Source organism: Mauremys reevesii, linkage group 4, assembly GCF_016161935.1.
Source record: "Mauremys reevesii isolate NIE-2019 linkage group 4, ASM1616193v1, whole genome shotgun sequence".
In the NCBI taxonomy this organism is placed as follows: domain Eukaryota; kingdom Metazoa; phylum Chordata; order Testudines; family Geoemydidae; genus Mauremys; species Mauremys reevesii.
Genome location: NC_052626.1, coordinates 22311014 through 22329101, shown reverse-complemented (window position 1 = coordinate 22329101; position 18088 = coordinate 22311014). Strand labels below are relative to the sequence as shown.

Sequence of the window (18088 nt, the reverse complement as noted above, 5' to 3'; positions counted from 1 at the left end):
ACATCAGCATAACTGAGAGTGGAATTTAGCCCAACCTCCCATATGCCGCAATAGGACCAGAAGGGATGTAACTTTTTACCCACATGAAGTCAATGGCCTCCCATACGGGCCCAAGGTTCGCCCACATGGACCAGATTCCCCTTCCCCCCTTTGATTACCTGGCAACTGCACTTACAGCTGCTTGGTTAGTACTGTCAAGAACAAATAAAACTAACAACCTCACAATGTAAACGGTCAGAGCTCCCCTTCAAATCAGCGAGAACTGGCAGGGCTACCCAGCCTCACACACTCCCATGAACATGTATCAGTCCGGCTGCAAATTCTAGTTTCCCGCCCATTATTACGACCCGAATGAGAAAGATGTCATTTCACGGGCGTGTTTTCCAAAACCATGCTACTTGCCTTAGGCGAGCAGGCTGCTGCCGGGACAGGTCTGCTCCGTACATGGGGGCAAACGCGCAGAAAGGGCCGCCGCGCACAGCCCTGCACCCATCGGCAGCGGGCGCGCTCGGAGGTGAACGGGGCTCCAGGCACTTGTTCCCCTTCGCGCACCCACGGGGCGTGGCGCCTGGCTGCGGCTGGGAGGAACTGTGACCGGGGGCTGGCGCAATGCAGGGAGCACTAGGAACCAGCCCCGACCGAGACAGTCACAGCGGGGGAGGGGGGGGCTCGTCCCGTCCTTTGACTTTTCCTAAGCAGAGACACCGCTCCGGCCTGAGCCATACTCCCCTGCCCCTCCCCCCGCTGCCCCTCTGAGGAAACGCTGTGTAACGCAGTCGTTAGACAAACGGCTGAGTGAGGCAGCCCGGAGCTTCTAGTCATTTCTGTCGCCCGCCGCGGGACCGGCCTTGCCCCCACTGAACTTCAGCTCCCAGGATGCACTTGTGACGGCCCGTGCTGTCCCGGTGCATTGTGGAACTTGTAGTTTTCCCTTTTGACGTTGCGATGAGCGAGCTAGGCGGTAGGAACTACATTCCCCAGCATGCATGTGGCCCGCGCCGCCGCGGCTCTGCCTGCGCAAGGCAAAGCGGGATTGGTCGCCTTTGTTGGTCGTCTTTCTCGTCAGGTGTGTGACCTCAGTGAATGACAGCTCCCAGCATGCTCTGGTCGCAGAGTTGCCCCCCCCGTTCAAATGTGCACGCTGGGACGTGTAGTCCTTCTCTTCGGCTCTGTCGTGGGGTTCTGGGCTGTGCGGACTGCACTTCCCAGGCGGCCCCGCGGCGGGGGGCGGGGAAGGGAGGTGGTTACCCGGCGGGGCGGTGGATGCGGCTGGCTCAGTAGCGCTAGGCGGTGGCTCAGGAGTCCGTTCTGGGAGGTGTGTGGCGGTCTCGGGATGTCGGACGCGGGCGGCGGAGGTCCCGGCGAGGAGGGCGGCCTGGAGGTGCCGGGCTCGGCGGTGCAGAATGTGGCCGATGTCTCGGTGCTGCAGAAGCACCTGCGCAAGCTGGTGCCGCTGCTGCTGGAGGACGGCGGGGAGGTGCCGGCCGCGCTCGAGGCGGCGCTGGAGGAGAAGGGCGCCCTGGAGCAGATGCGCAAGTTCCTCTCCGACCCGCAGGTGCACACGGTGCTGGTGGAGCGCTCCACGCTCAAGGGTGAGAGCCGGGCCGGGCGCCGAGCCGCTGCGGGGGAACCGGGGTTGGATGGAGCCTCCCTCCGCTGCAGGTGGCAGCTGCCGAGCTGGGGGCAGCTGCCGCTTTATGCGGCGCGGTGACCTTTGTTCCCCCGCTCCCTGTGACAGGACTGGGCGAGCCTGTGACCTCCCCCCCCCCCATATACACATACACACAGTGGGGGTGGGTCTGTGATCCCCTGTATCTCCACCCCGTCCCCCAGGCGAGATGCTGACCCCACATGCACAGTGTGGTGTACCCAGTATCACCCTATTGCAACAGGGAGAGGGGAGACAGCCCCATCAACAATTCCCTGATTCCCCCCAAGGGGTGGAACTGGCTCCCCCTGTAAGCTCCCGTATTGAAATAGAGAGAAGAAGGGAGCCCGTGACTCACCAGTAACACCCCTGTCCATTCCCGCAGGGAGGGAATGTACCATAGCTAACCCAGAACCTATACAGGGGCTACTAACATGTCTGTGCTGTGGGACGAAAAAATTGCCAGATATTGGTACTTCAGTTTTAAATTACCGAGATCAAGAAATCAACACTGGTCTTTGAAAAAAGACATGTGTGGACACTGCCTTATCTGAACTGTGGCTGAAATCAAAGTCAAGGTGATAAAACATTTCCATGAGCTATGCATTATTTTGTCAAGTTTCTATCTTGGCTTTGCAGCACTGGAGTGCTTGGAAGCCTTTACCTTGGACCTCCTTCACAACAAACAGCATCTGACTTTATTGCTGTGTTGGGCCACATGTACCCCCAAAGCTCTTTATAAAGTTAATATGTAGAGGCTGGCTCAAAGGTCTTATGTAAGTAAATACAAGGGCAGTTGTGCCTTCACATAGACTTCCCTGTTGGTACCTGACTTGAAAAGATAAGGGCATGATGTTAGGATTTTTCCTTGGTCAATTTGAGAAGTATCAGAGGATCATTAATTTGTGTGGTTAGTTCACAAATGCAGGCAGAAGGAATCTCCCTAAAATTTCATCTGAAGAACTGCACCTGCCACAGTGTTGCAAAGTACTGCAGTGCAGTATAAACAGTGGGTATGAGCCAGTGTTGTTGAAGGACTTGGATGTGTGATGTTATGGCCTAGAGCAGTGGTTGTCAAATTTTTGTGCTGATGACCCCTTTCGCATAGCAAGCCTCTGAGTACGACCCTCCCTTATAACTTAAAAACACTTTTTTAATATATTTAACACCGTTATAAATGCTGGAGGCAAAGTGGGATTTAGGGTGGAGACTGATAGCTTGTGACCCCCACCATGTAATAACCTCGTGACCCCCTGAGGGGTCCCAACCCCCAATTTGAGAACCACTGGCCTAGAGGCAAGAATGTTTAGCAACTGAGCTATATTAACACCAGTGACATTCAGTTAAAATGGAATAAATGTTTCAAAACCTGGCTTGTGTACTTTTCTATGTTAGGTATTTATATTGTTCCCCCTACCCTTGTATAGCATCTAGTAACTTTTTTTTATGGGTGAATTGCTTGTAGGGAGAAATATAAACTACATTAGTTTCAGATATGGGGATGTAATAACAGACAACAAATCTTTGATAGTTAATTAGGTGATCTGGTATGTCTAGCCCCCGATCAAAGCTTTTTTGCAATAGTTTGGGTGGAGAAGTGGAGTGAGAGTGGGAAGTCAAAGTCCTTAAACACAAAAACATAAGCCAGTTGTGCTATGAATCCAGTTGACCTATTTATGAGACACATAGAGTATGTCTACACCAGAGGTGGGCAAACTACAGCCCTCGGGCCACATCCTGCCCACGGGACCCTTGAGCTCCTGGCCCGGAGCCTGGCCCCTCGCCCCTCCCCTGCTGTTCCCCATGCCCCACAGCGTCAGCTCACTGCGCCGCTGGCATGGTGCTCTACATGGTGGGGCTGCAAGCTCTTGCTGGGCTGCAGAGCCCTGGCCTGACCCGGTGCTGTGCGGTGGCGTGGCTGGCTCCAGCCAGGCGGCATGGCTGCCTGTCCTAGTGCTCTGGGTGGTGCAGCTGTAGCACCACCAACTACCTGTGTTCCAGGCAATGCGGTAAGGGAGCAGGGGGGGTTGGACAGAGGGCAGGGATTGGATAGAGGAACTCAGGGTGGTGGGGGGCGGGGGGGTGGATAGGGGTCAGAGGGCAGGTAATGGGGGGTTGAATGGGGGCAGGAGTCCCAGGGTGGCAGTCAGAAGGGGGGGATTGGATGGGGGCAGTTGGGCAGGGGTTCCAGGGGTGGTCAGGGAGAAGGGGTGGTTGGATAGGGCAGGGGTCCCGGGGGGGGCAGTCAGGAATGAGAGGATAGGGCAGTTGGGGCGGAGGGTCTGGGGGTGGTCAGAGGACAGGGAGTGGTGGATGGGACAGGAGTCGGGGGGGGCTGTCGGGGCGAGAAGCGGGGGAGTCAGATAGGGAGCAGGGGCTGAGCTACACCTGGCTGTTCGGGGAGGCACAGCCTCCCCTAACCGGCCCTCCATACAATTTCGGTAAACCCGATGTGGCCCTCAGGCCAAAAAGTTTTCCTGCCCCTGTTCTACACTGTAATGCAATCTGCAGCAGTCTCAGAGCTGTTCAGTGAGTTATTTTATTACAGTGTAGATGTACCCCTAGTGCACTTGGTCCCCAGTCCATCCCAGCATGTTCAAATTTGCAGGCACAGACTATTTTTTCTGTATGCATCATGTTACGTCTAGGAGAAAGTGCTCTGCGAGCAGTCTGCGAATATTTTGGTATTACTCATTCCTTTCTGTGATGGATTCACTGCCTCACTCCTGACAGGATAAATCTTTTTTTAAGACCTTGCTCTACCTAAACTTCACCCAACAAATGTGCCTTGGGCCAAAGGCCAAGAGGCTGATTCTGCAAACCCTGGTAAAACACATTGCCGTTTCATGATACTTCTAGCAGTAGTAAGTTAATTGGATGTTAAATTCAGCACTACAAAATCTTGAATGGGCAAAATAGCTCACTTTAACTTCCTGGGTTTTATTTAACAATGTTAAAAACAGCAAATGATTCCAGCAGTTGTATAACTGTAAACTGTTCCAAAAGAGTGCTTATGACATTCTTGCTGTGTGTAATGATTGGACCCCAGCCCAGGGAAACTCTCTCTCCGTTTCCCACTGTTGCTAATGTTCAGCTGAAGCCATTCTAGAAGTTCTACTTCATGCTAAGTGTAGATAGTATCAACTGGCCAGACCTTTTTAAGCACCATGATGAAGACCTCCAAATCCAAGCAACGTAGTGCTTAAAATTGGTCCTGCTAGTGAAGGCGGGGGCTGGACTCAATGACCTTTCAAGGTCCCTTCCAGTTCTAGGAGATAGGTATAGCTCCTATTATTATTATTAAAATGGTATGTTGGGCTGCTCAAGTAAGGGAGTGAACACCAGTTTACCTGAACCTGTTAATGTCAATGTGGGAATCTCTTTAGAAAACTTCCAGGGCCTCCATGACTAGCCTGGGGTGATTCTTAACAATTGCCTTGACAAAGTCACAGCCCAAAGTGTTCGTGTTGCACACAACATGGTCAGATGTTATTCTGGCATACCCAAGGGCTAGGTTAGCTTACTTCAGACCAATGACTTTAACATGTAAACATTAATTTTAGCAGTAGTCTCCTTTTAATAGCTTCTGACAACTGGCAAGTCTCTTTGACCTAAGAGTGACTTGCATTCTGTAAATCCTAGTGGTACCTCTTTCACGAGAGACTATGAGCACCCATGTTGTGCAGTAAGGGAAACTTACGGAACTGTTTTGGAATAACTGACTCAAATTGAGTGCTGGTCTTAAATGTGTTCATGTTTCCTATCTTGGCATGTCATTACATAAACTGCCAGCTGTCTTGATTTTGAGCCCTCAATCCACTCACACCTCTCCCTTTGCTACCCTTTACATTGCACGCTATCCAGTCCAGCCTCTTCCTGGATGCCCTAGGAAAACATTTGCATTACTTGCAATAAAATTTCTGATCTGGTTTGTAATAACTAGTGTGTCAAGCTTTGACTTACGTGTTCCCTTGTAGCCCCAACACCTGTCAAGAGACACAGCAGGCTGAGGGACCTCTTCTTTGCCATCATTTAGTAGGAACTTTAGACCCCTGCTCCAAGCCATAGGATATCCACTAGAAGGCTTCTGGCAGACTTGTTTGGCCCTGCTCCCCCCACCTCCATGTACAAAAACAGATCTCAAACAAGTCTTCAGCAGGATTAGTGCTTCTTCATTGGCAGAAGAATCTCTTTAAGGAAGGGCAGAGGAGTCAAAGGGCAAGCTGTTCCTCTGGAGCTTTTTTTTTTTAATCGGAGCTTGATCCATCTGATCGTTCATTTCAGGCTTGCAACAAGTCAGTTGTGCATGTGGGTATTTGTGTGCATAAGTATTTTGTGATAGCATTTGGATTGCAAACACCAAAAGTGAAATATTTTATTTTAGTTGGGATAGCACGTCTGTGAAATGTATGGAGTGTCTGGATCAGGAATAGGTTTGATCTTTTGGGGTCTGCAAAGGACTGTTGTTTCCTCAGGATATGTCTATACTGTAATTAGACACCAGTGCCTGGCCTGTGCCAGCTGAGTGTGGCTAAAGAGCTACTTGGACATTTGGGCTCCAGCCTGTGAGGTGGGAGAGTCCCAGAGTGCAGTCTGCCCAAGGCTGTCTGCATCACAGTTAAACAGCCCCTTCACTCAGGCACAGGGGGCTTGGGTCACTTTTAGTTTTTAATTCTAGTGTAGACATACCATCACCTCAGATGCTTTCTTTATATAGAGCAAGGGTGGCCAACTTGAGCCTGAGAAGGAGCCAGAATTTACCAATGTACATTGCCAAAGAGCCACAGTAATACATCAGCAGACCCCCATGAGCTCCCAGTGCCTCCCACCCACTGATCAGAACCTCCCCATCCCTCCCTGCACCTCCCCATCAGCTGATGTGCAGGAGGCTTGGAGGGGGAGTAGGAGGAGCGAGGGCACAGCAAGCTCGGGAGGGGACAGGAAGGGGTGGGCTGGGGGCAGGGCCTGTGGCAGAGCCATGGGTTGAGCAGTGAGCACCTTCCAGCACATTGGAAAGTTGGGGCCTGTAGCTCCAGCCCCGGAGTCGGTGCCTATACAAGGAGCCGCATGTGGCTCTGGAGCCACGGGTTGGCTACCCATGATATAGAGGAACCAGACAAAGTTGCACCTCTACAGCAACTTTAAAATACCACATTCTAGAAACTCCTTGGTCAGCTTCAGCCAATAAACATTATTAGCCTGACCACTCGTGTTGAATTTTTAAAAGATGATTTAAAACTTTATGAAAAAATGTGCTGGAAATATAGTACTGATGAACTCACTAGAGCTGTGCTTCCTGTCAGCATCACCTGACAGGAATAGATCTTACTTCTGGAAATATGCTGCTGGATTATCAGTGCTTTTACACATCTAATACAGTAGGAAGGAGGTTAAATACCTTTCAGTGCAGTGGGTAGAGTTCCAGCGCTCGTGCTTTGTTACAATGTTAAAATGTTTAGTGTTGACTTTTCTGTCGTGACTTGAAAATGTAAAGCACCAGGTGCTGATTACTATCACCTCTCAGAACAAGAGCCAGACTTCAGATCAGGAAGATTCACCAGTTAATCTTCTCAAACATATATTGTATGCTGTTAAGTGGTTGGTTTCACCTGGATATCAAGGGCACCTACCACAATGGGCTACTACTAGTCCATGGGCTTTAGGTGCTACAGTAAAACAAAATAAAACTCGGGTAGTTTCTTTTGGAGGCATTGGGAGAACAGGAGAGTAATGCTCCTGTTCGTTTTTCTCACTTGGGTGTGTCTTCCTCAGATGGAGATAGCTTTGTGCTGCATTGCAGTGGTTCACTGCAGAAGTGCCAGCATGCACAGCGATTACATCACCTTGTGATTCACTAGCTAAGTTAGGGAAACAGTCGTTTTCTCTCTTACACTTTGTACTTTTAATCTCCTCTTTTCCTTAATATAAAATGAAGTCTTTGAAAATATCAAGGCAAGTTATGAAAAGGAATTAAACTGATGATTTTGTGGCATGTTCTTGCAGGTCTTTAAGCATACTGAGATAACAAAACTTTGTGTATTTTTAAAAAGCCATAACACAGGCTTTGTATTGTGGGGAAACTCTGCAATCTATCTCTGAAATCAGCATGTAAGGAGTTGGCTTATAATTTGCTTTCACTACAACAATTCATACAGGAGGCAGCTTAGAAAAATGGGGAGCAGTAACTAATCTCTTGTAATAAAGCCATAAAAACCTCTGCCTTGAGCAGTCGTGTTTCTGGGTTCTAAGTCATGGTTAGTACAAATGAAAAGATGACAACAAATTGAAATCATACCTAGAATTATTTAAACCTAGATGAGAGATGGGTACAAATGAGCTCCTGCATGAGTAGGTGTGAGGTAGATGGGGTGGAGAGGGATGGGTTAATAGGCTTGTAAGTGCATGTTAGAGGTTTTTAATTAGCAAATTCTGTTTGCAGAGGATGTGGGTGATGGAGAAAAGGAAAAATAATTCATATCCTATAGCATTAATACTGACAATGATTATGAGCTAAAGTCAAACAGGTGTGCGCAGTCTTACCAAAATCGGATATGAATGTTTTAGGACTAGGAAAAGCTAGTTCTATAATCCTTAGGCTAACACACACATAGGAATATGTAGAGTTTATATAGTGCTTTTGATGTTCAAAATGCTCTACGAACGTCTAGCTTCTCTCAGTGCGCTCTCTCTCATATGCTTGCATATTTGTCTCTTCTCATTGTCTAACCCTAGCATGCATTTGTCTCTGTGAAGCAAAAATATTTTCGAAGAAATCTTACACCAGAAAATGGTGTGCTTTCAATTACCATGATTGTAGACTTGATTGCTATTAGTGTTCTGTCAGTCTAAAATGGATTAATATAAAAACCTAATACATTCAGCTACTACTAGTAGTTTTAAAGCATTAGCACAAGTTTTGCTCTCACACTTTCAAAACTGTACCCGGTAAAGCACGATAGCATGTAACATCTGATATACACTTCCTAATTTTGTGTTGTACTGGAGCTACTGTAATTTACTGTATTCTGGAATTAAATGTCTTATGGTTTAACTAACTTTTTTCTTTGCTCCACAGTTTGGCGTTCATTAAGCGTACACCAGTGATTGATGCTGACAAACAAGTATCCTCCCAACTGCTTAACTCTCAACATGTGTGTGGCAAAGAAACTGTCAGATCAGTGAGTCTTGCAGAGTTTACTAAACGATGTGACTTTATGCAGGTCACTGCTGTTGCTCAGCAGAATCAAGGAGATGTACCTGAACCCCAGGATATGAAGGTAGCAGAAGTCCTTTTTGATGTTGCAGATGCTAATGCTATTGAAGAAGTAAATCTTGCTTATGAGAATGTTGAAGAAGTAGATGGCTTAGATGTTACCAAATAAGGTGCGGAAGCCTGGGAGGCAGCAATGAAAAGGAATGATGAAAGAATTATTAGAGTTGAAACAAGAATAACTGCTCGTCTACGAGACCAGCTTGGCACAGCAACGAATGCTAATGAAATGTTCAGGATCTTCTCCAAATTCAATGCTTTGTTTGTCAGGCCTCACGTTCGGGGTGCTATTCATGAATATCAAACACAATTGATCCAGCGTGTAAAAGATATCAAGGTACAATATCTCTTCATGACAAATTCAAGATACAATATCCACAGAGTCAGGCTTGCAAAATGAGTCATGTCTGTGACTTGCCTCCTGTGTCTGGGTCTATAATCTGGGCCAAACAGATTGATCGACAGCTCACAGCCTACATGAAGCGTGTTGAAGATGTGCTTGGCAAAGGTTGGGAGAACCATGTTGAAGGTCAGAAACTGAAGCAAGATGGAGACAGCTTCCATATGAAGCTCAACACTCAAGAAATATTTGGTGATTTGGCAAGGAACGTTCAGCAGCGCAACCTTGGTGTGTGTGGTCGTATCTTCACTATTGAAAGCACTCGTGTTAGAGGCCAAACTGGAAATGTCCTCAAACTAAAAGTCAACTTTCTCCCAGAAATAATTACACTCTCCAAAGAAGTCTGCAACCTTAAGTGGTTTGGATTTTGTGTTCCACTTGCAATTGTCAACAAAGCTCACCAAGCAAACCAACTCTATCCTTTTGCTATTTCTCTGATTGAAAGTGTCCGTATGTATGAACGGACCTGTGAGAAGGTGGAAGAGCGTAACACTATTTCTCTTCTGGTAGCCGGACTAAAGAAGGAAGTGCAGGCTTTGATTGGAGAAGGTATCGCCCTTGTGTGGGAGTCGTACAAACTTGACCCCTATGTACAACGCCTAGCAGAGACTAGCTTCCAAGAAAAGGTTTGTTCTACTGATTTGTTCTTTTCTCAGAATTTAGCCAAATTCTGACATCTCCATTATCAGGCAATTTCCCAGACACTTCAGTAAGTTTCAATGAATGAACACAGAGTAATGACGCACCCCATTGCATGAATGGATGTCGCTCTGTTTGTGACAGAGGGATGTTTTATCACTTCCATCAACATGGCAGACTGGTATCAGTACTAACATTAAATTTTCCCTTAGGTGGATGATCTGCTCATTATTGGGGGGGAAAAATAGACCTGGAAGTTTGATCCTTGGAAATCTGCACGTATGATCATAAGACTTTTTCAGAAATCTTGAACAAAGTTCAAAAAGCTGTGGATAACTTGAATCTTCATTTGTATTCCAGTTTGCCCATCTGGGTCAGTAAGTTGGATATGGAGGTAGATCCTTCACTCAAAGTGAACAAAGCCTTCAAAGTGTTAAGTGGCAAAGTAATTTGTCACTAACAATGTGGTCTACCACTCTCTCAAGTGACCTAGAGTGAGAATTTCCAATCTATTTGCAATTCCTTGAATAGCTCTACCAAATGCCATTTAGGACATCTGGCAGGCTCTTAGGTAGAGAGATGAAAGTGCTTAGCTACCGATGACTGGAATTAATGGATTCCAGGGGAGACTTGCTAGCTCTTCAGCTGTCAGGATAATAACTAAAGGCTTAATGTATGGTGGGATATGGCACGGTAGAGAACAGGTTCTCCAATGTGGGTGAACATCAGCACGTTAATACGGACAATACTAATCATAATGCTACGGTGAAGGCTCTTACTTAGGACAACATGGCTGTCATAAATAAACAGATCAGGGTTAAGGTCTCTTTTACCTGGAAAGGGTTAACAAGCTCAGTAACCTGAAAAACACCTGACCAGAGGACCAATCAAGGGACAGGATAATTTAAAATCTCTGTGGAGGGAAGCCTTTGTCTATGTTCCTTGTTGGCTCTGTGTTCTCTCTTTCTCTCTAAGAGAGGCCAGACATGTCTCCAAGTTCTCCTGGAGTAGTTGCTACTATCCAATAGTGAGTATTAATTAGAAAGGCGGATTAGTCTTATAATTTGATTTCTACATTTGCAATTGTGTGTTTGCTGGAGAAATATCTTTATTTCTGTTGGCTGTTACTTTGATTATGCTGAGGAGGAGGGAGGGGAAGTCTCTCCAGTTTTTATAAGTTAGACCCTGTATTTTTGCATCCTGGTATGACAGAGATAATGTACTTTCTTTTTTTATTCTTTTAATAAATTCTTTTCTTTTCTTTGGACTTGGTTAATTCCTTCTCTTGTGGAGATTCAAGGGAAGGGGAGGGGGGAAGAGTGAGTTCCTCCTGAGGGCGATTCACAGAGTTGAATCGGTGTGTATCTCTCCAGAGTGGCTAGGAGAGAGGGAGGGGGGAAGTGGGCTGCTTCCCTGTGTGTAGAGATTCAAGGAGTTTGAATCAAGGTATTTTTCCCAAGGACTGGGGAAGGGGAGGGGGAGGGGGAGATGAGTCCCTCTTTGTGTTGAGTCAAGGATTTGACTCGGTGTGTAATCTCTCCGGAGCAGGCTGGAGAGAGGGAAGCGGGGGAGGGGAACTGGCTGTTTCTCTCTCTCTGGTGAGATTCAAGGGGTTTGAATCTGGGTTCCCCAGGGGAAGCTTGGGGAACAGGCAGTGTGTTACTCACTTAAAACGTAACTGGTGGCAGCGAGAACCAGATCTAAACTAGGATTTTAGTTTAGAGAAGTCCATGCAGGTCCCCATCTTGGAACCCAACAGCTCCAAGTGGGGGAGAAACCTATGACAGTGGCGTAAATCTGACATTTAGGTCTCCTCCTAAAACATAGATTTGAAATACTCTAAACAGTAGTCTAGCATGTTGACAAACTTCCTTTGCTTTAAAAGTGTTTATTTAAAACAAAAAGGACAAAAAAAAAACCATTCCTGTTCTAAGGTGTAAGGCTGAATTTCCATCCTTTAAGAGTCCTGCTGTATCTGAAAGTTTGAGGGATTTCGTGACAATGCAGGAATCTTATGGAGAGAACACATGATATAAGTATCTTTCTGACAGATTTCTTTGTATTTGTTTTCAATATGGCTTCTTTGTCCGTTAGATTGAACGAATACTAGGAGTTCGTCTACAGGCTGGGCTGAGAGCTTGGACCCAAGTTCTTCTTGGACAAGCTGCTGATAAAGCAGAAGTTAACATGGATACAGATGCGCCTCAAGTCAGTCACAAGCCTGGTGGGGAGTCAAAGATCAAAGTAAGTTATATTTGACTGTTACTCATTGTGCTTTTTGTTAAAATACGACAATACAGAATCTTGAGTAGAAATAAAAATACTCTGGTGATACATATTGCTATATAATGTAAGCTCTTCGTGTTATGGTCCCTATTTGTATTCCCCTGGGGGTTATATGCACGCGCCATGCGTGAGGAGCTGGAGATTTTGAATGTAGTGGTGTGTGTTTGGTCCACACATACGCCCTTGCTTTCCTGAAGTCAAGGGAACTTTTGGTACTGAGGCAGTCCCCCTTTCTATATTAGACTTTCCTCCTTCAGGTCATGTTTCCACCCTTCCCCTATGGCTCCTGCAGATCCACCAGGTCTGAGGGCACCTCCATTCGATCTGGGCTTTGATTTTTTGGCATTGGCGGCTTTGGACAGAGTGTAGGATCTGCCCCTCCCATAACCAGTATGACTAACCTAAGGTTCCACCAACTCAATGGCAGTACCTTCTCTTTCCCCAGCAACAGAACCATTGGTACCCTGCTCTTTGGGGCCCTCCACAGCAACGGATCTGCCTGGTTGGCCGTACTGGGTGTTGTGGCCTCAGTATCTGCCTTTGGAACCTTCCCACTCCACTCGAGAGGAGTTCCCCAACTCACCTCTTTGACCGTCATCGAGTAGGCATTCTGAACCAATGTTGAAAGATGCTCCTCTTAGTCCAACTCTTGACAGTACCGCTGGAACCAGAGTAGTTCCCTTCATCATCTCCAGATGCTGTAGTATCTTAATTTCCCTTCTCATGCCCAGATGACTATCGGCAGTTCCAAGAACTGTTACATAGGATGGCTAATACCTTCCACATCCCACTGGAGGAAGTACTGTACAGAACAAACCGCACCAGCTGTCATCTCTTACATGCCTTGGTACTTGCCAGAATGGCTCTACCAATCAGTGATTCTGTTCTTCAACTGGCCTGGACTGTCTGGCGCACTCCAGCCACTTGCACACCTACCCTCAAGATGGGGTGGAGAAGAGGTACTGTGTTCCTGCAAAGGGGTCTGATTTTTCTGTTCTCTCATCCCCCATCAATTTGCTCATCATACAGGCAGTGACAGAGCGGGCCCAGCAGATAATGAGGGCAAGTGACTGGACATTTTGTGTCAGAAGGTATTCTTTTCTGCCAGCCTCCAGTTTCACGTTTCCAATTACTTGGCTCCATTCGCTAAATACGACTTCCTTACCTGCAGCAAGTTGGTGGGACTTCACAGACAAACTTCCCCAGCAGGATCAAGCCTGCTTCCAGGCTATCCTACAGGAGGGGAAATTAGTTGAAGGACGAAGCTCCAGGCCGTGGTGGACATGGCAGACACTACTTCGCACCCTATGGCTTTGGGGATCGTTATGTGGAGGGAGACATGGCTGCATTCATGGGAAGTGGAGACCCATCGAAAGGAAGGTCCTCGATGGTGTTCTGATCTCTTCAGTCAGAAGACTGAGGGAGTTGAGGGAATCATCTAAGACTCCAGAGCCGCTCTGCAATCACTGGGTATCTATGCACCAGCAACCAAGTGCAAGTCTTACTCGTCCTAGAAGTGGACTCTTACTGCAAAGGGGCGGGATATAACCTGTTCCTATGATCTATCAGGGTGCAGGGTTCTATTTCACCTATTTTCTAGTCCCCAAGAGGGGCCTGTGGAGACCGATCTTAGACCTCCATCATCTCGATCACTTCATATGCAAGCCAAAGTTTCATATGGTCACCCTAGCAGCCATCTTTCCTTTGTTATAAAGAGGCATGTGGTTTATGGCTCTCGATATGCAGGATGCTTACTTCCACATGGATATCCATCCTACCCAGAGACATTTCTTGAGATTCAAGGTTCTACCTTCTGGACTCACCACTGCTTCACAAGTCTTCACCAAAGTTTTCTCAGAAGCGGTGGACCACCTCCACCACCAAGGGGTGTTTATATTCCCTTGATGATTTGATTGTGCTGCTAACAGCCAAAGAGGAGGGTCGTTCCTTGACCTCCATGCTGCTTACACTTCACTCCTCCCTGGCAGTGAGTGTAAACATCAGAAAATCAATTGAATCCCACACAGTCCCTAGAATTCATTGGGGCCTGTATCAATGCAATATCAGCACGTGTCCACCTCCTGGAGGACAGGTTCCATACCCTACAAGAGCTGATTTCCACTGCAATTTCCAGTCCTCCTTTTATGGCCAGGACTTGCCTTTCTCTTCTTGGCCACATGGTGTTTTGTACATCCATTACTGCCTTAGCTTGTCTCTACTTTTGTTGCCTACAGCTGTGGCTCCAGAGGACCTAATCGCCCATGAACTACATTGTGGACTTTCTACTGACGGTTCCCCAAGAGCTTCTCTCCTCCTTCTAGTGGTGGACGGATCCAGGTCAGGTCTGAACCAGAATCTATTCCTTCTGTCCGCCAAGCATGACTGTCATCACAGATGTGTTACTTGTCAGATGCGGTGTCCACATGGGCGAGCACATGATTCAGGAGTCTTGGACTTCTCGGGAATCCTGAATGCCCATCAACATCCTAGACCTTTGGGTGGTGCAGAGAGCATGTCACACATTTTCTCACATGCATTCATTCATTAATTCCCCTATGTTCTCATCATGTCAGACAACGCTATCACTGTTTACTAAATCAACAAACAAGGGGGCATGAGTTCACCACGCTTTGTACAGAGGCAGTTCATCTTTGGAATTGGTGCATTGCTCACAAGATCCCGTTGTCAGCAGCATACCTTCCCCAAACTCAGAACATAATTGTGAACTCTCTCAGCAAGAAATTCATGACCGATCACGAATGGGAGCTCCACGACACCGTGGTCACCAACATTTTTAACCACTGTGGGATTCCGACCAGAGACCTGTTCACCTCCCATGCCAACAGCAAATGCACCCAGTATTTCTCTGGGAGAGTGGGGGGCTCAGTGACCTTTCCCAAGGTGATGCCCTAGTCCTCTGCAGGTCGGACCAGATCAATTATGCCTTTCCTCCCTAGAGCTTCTGCCCCGTGTCCTACACAAGATCAGATGGGAGAGAATGACGGTCACTCTTCTGGCTTTGCCAGTTCTGGTTTTCCTTCTTCTCCACATGTCAGCATATCCCCCTGCTTCCGTGGCCAGCTTTTCCGGAACTCCTCAAACGACACGTCTGCAGGACCCAGCATCCCAATCCCAGAGACTTTTCACATCAGAGCCTGTTTTTTGGATGGGCATCTTTACTAGAGCAGGAATGTTCATCAGCAGTACAAGACATCATCTTGAATAGTCCAGAAGATTCCACAAGGTAGTCCTATAGGGCCAAGTGGAAGTGTTTTGCCTCATGGACCCAACAGAGGGGTCTTGCTCCTGAAGATGTGGACATCCTTCTTTTGGACTGCCTTCTCTCCCTGCAGACATCAGGCCTCATTCTCAACTCCATCAAGGTGCATGTAACCACTATCAGTACCTATCACCCTCCTGTGTAGGGGTACTCTCTTTACTCACCCTTGACTACCAGGTTTTGGAAGGACCTCCAGTGGACTTATCCTCCCCTTCAGTCCATTGCTCCCCCATTGGGACCTCAACCTTGTCCTCACGGTGTTGATGAAATTGCTCTTTGAACATCTGGCCACCTCCTCCCTGTCTCTCCTCTCCATGATTGTCACTTTCCTGATAGCTATTACTTCTAGGTTGGAGAACTGGGGGTCATGGTGACGGACCCCTCCCCCTTTACCATGTTCTGTAAGAGGATAGTGTTTCCCTGTGCTTGCACCCCAAGTTTCTGCCAAAGGTTGGTTTCCCAATGAATGGGAGGAAGTGACAGCAGGCGTTGAGTATGGCTTGAAGTTCTAGGATATTTATGTGCAGGGAGGTTTCGGTGGAAGACCATAGCCCCTACGCTGTATGGTGGGACATGTGTGCTCCACATCCTGTGAGGAATGCATCGATAGTCATTATAAGGGATGGAGCATCCTGGAGAAAAGGGACTCCTGAGCAGAGGTTGGAGGGAACTGTCCACCATAGGAGGGAGTCTTTGAAGGGTATGGATAGAGGTTTGTTTAGAGTGTGTACGTTCAGTCTGTAAACTGTGGTCAGCCAAGCTTGGAAGCACCTCATGTATAAGCGTGCATTCCTGACCATGAAAGTACATGAGGCCACGTGACTTAAGAGTTGTAGGCAGGCCCGAGCAGTGACCTGAGGACTGTTGCGAAGTTTCGTGACCAGGAGTTTTACGGTGGTTTGAAATGGTCGAGCGGGAGAGATGCTGTTCCCTTCCGGGAATTGAGGTATGCTCCTATGAACTCCAGTTGCTGGGTAGGAGATAAAGTGGATTTGTTTTTGTTTATTTGTAGGCCAAGGAACAGGAAGCAGGCGACGGTGAGCTGCATGGATCGAAGACTTTCGTTGAGGCTTTGAGGAGACAGTCGTCCAGGTAAAGAAATATTATAACCCTGTTTCCTGAGGTAGGCAGTGACTACAGCTAGGAGTGTGGAAGAAACATAGGGGGCGGTGGATAGGCCAGAGGGCAACACCCTGTACTGAAAGTGTGTCAAACCGAGTGTAAAACGAAGAACACGTCTGTGGGCCGGATGTATAGTCACATGAAAGTAGGTGTCCTGTAGGTTGAGGGCTGAAAACCAATTGCCCTGCTCCAACGCTGGGATTATGGTGGTGAGGTAACCATTTTGAACTTTTGCTTTTTGATGAATTTGTTGAGCCACTGAGATCAAGGATCGGTCACCATCCCCCTGTTTTCTTTTCTGTTAAAAAGTAATGGGAGTAGGAACCTTTTCCTCTGTGTTCGGGCACGACTTCCACTGCTCTCAATTGAAGATGTTGTATTTCTTGGAGAAGCAGTTGCTCGTGAGAGGGGTCCCTGAAGAGAGACAGGGAGGGTGGATGGGTGGGAAGCAAGGATAGGAAAGGGATGGAATAGCCAATTGTCACGACCTCTATAGCCCACTTGTCGGTAATGTTCTGCCATTGATGGGAGAATGGGCGTAGGCAGTGTCCAAAAATAGGGGCAGGCAGTGTAATCGCTGACGTGGGAATGTTGTTTTCTATACCCTCAACCAAGGTTTGCTTATTAGTCAGAGGGGGTGGAGACACTGCCAAGGAGTTGGGGTGGCACCGATGGTACCTGGGTCTCTGGCGTCGCTGTTGTTGTTCGTGTGATCTATGAAATTGCTGGGGGTATGTGGGGTAGCGTGGACATTGATAAGGTTGGTATCTATATTGTCGCCTTCTGGTCGTAGGGGTTTGAATTCCTAGAGACCGGAGAGTTGCCCTTGAGTCCTTCATGGAATGAAATACGTCATTTGTCGTGGAGGCAGAGGTTGTCGCCATTGAAGGGGAGACCCTCAATGGTACTGTCGACCTCCCAAGGAAAGGAAGAGGACGAGAGCCATGAACCTCGGCGCATCACAGTGGGAGTGGATCTTGCTGCAGTATTGGCCTCATCGAGGGCAGCTTGAAGAGCAGTACGGGAGATGATTTGTCCCTCAAACTATGATTGTAAATTGTTTCTTTTGTTCTGGAATGTTGTAAATAAAGTTGATCAATTTACTATAATTTTTGTGGTCTTATTATTTTGCCAGAACAGCTGTATAATTTGCGATGCAAAAGTGTAACATGGAAGACGCATATAGCTTACATCTGAGCAGATCTAATCGCTTACTGTCCTTGTCTGATGGGGTGGAGCGGGGAAATTGGTGTTTGTTCTTTTGGTTGACTTCATCTACTACCAGTGAGTTTGGCGCTGGATGAGTGAAAAGGAATTCAGAGCCCTTGGAAGGGATAAAGTACTTCTGATCTGCTCACTTACAGGTAGGTAGGCTTGCAGCCGGTGTTTGCCAGATGGCTTTGGCAGGTTCCATGAGGGCTGCATTGATAGGTAATGCAATCC

At 47.5% G+C, this 18088-nt stretch overlaps 1 pseudogene; it reads left to right on the top strand.

Annotated features, from left to right (window-relative positions):
• The first annotated feature begins 603 nt into the window (after positions 1–603).
• The window catches only part of LOC120403250, a 46132-nt pseudogene continuing 28647 nt past the window's right edge, over positions 604–18088 (top strand).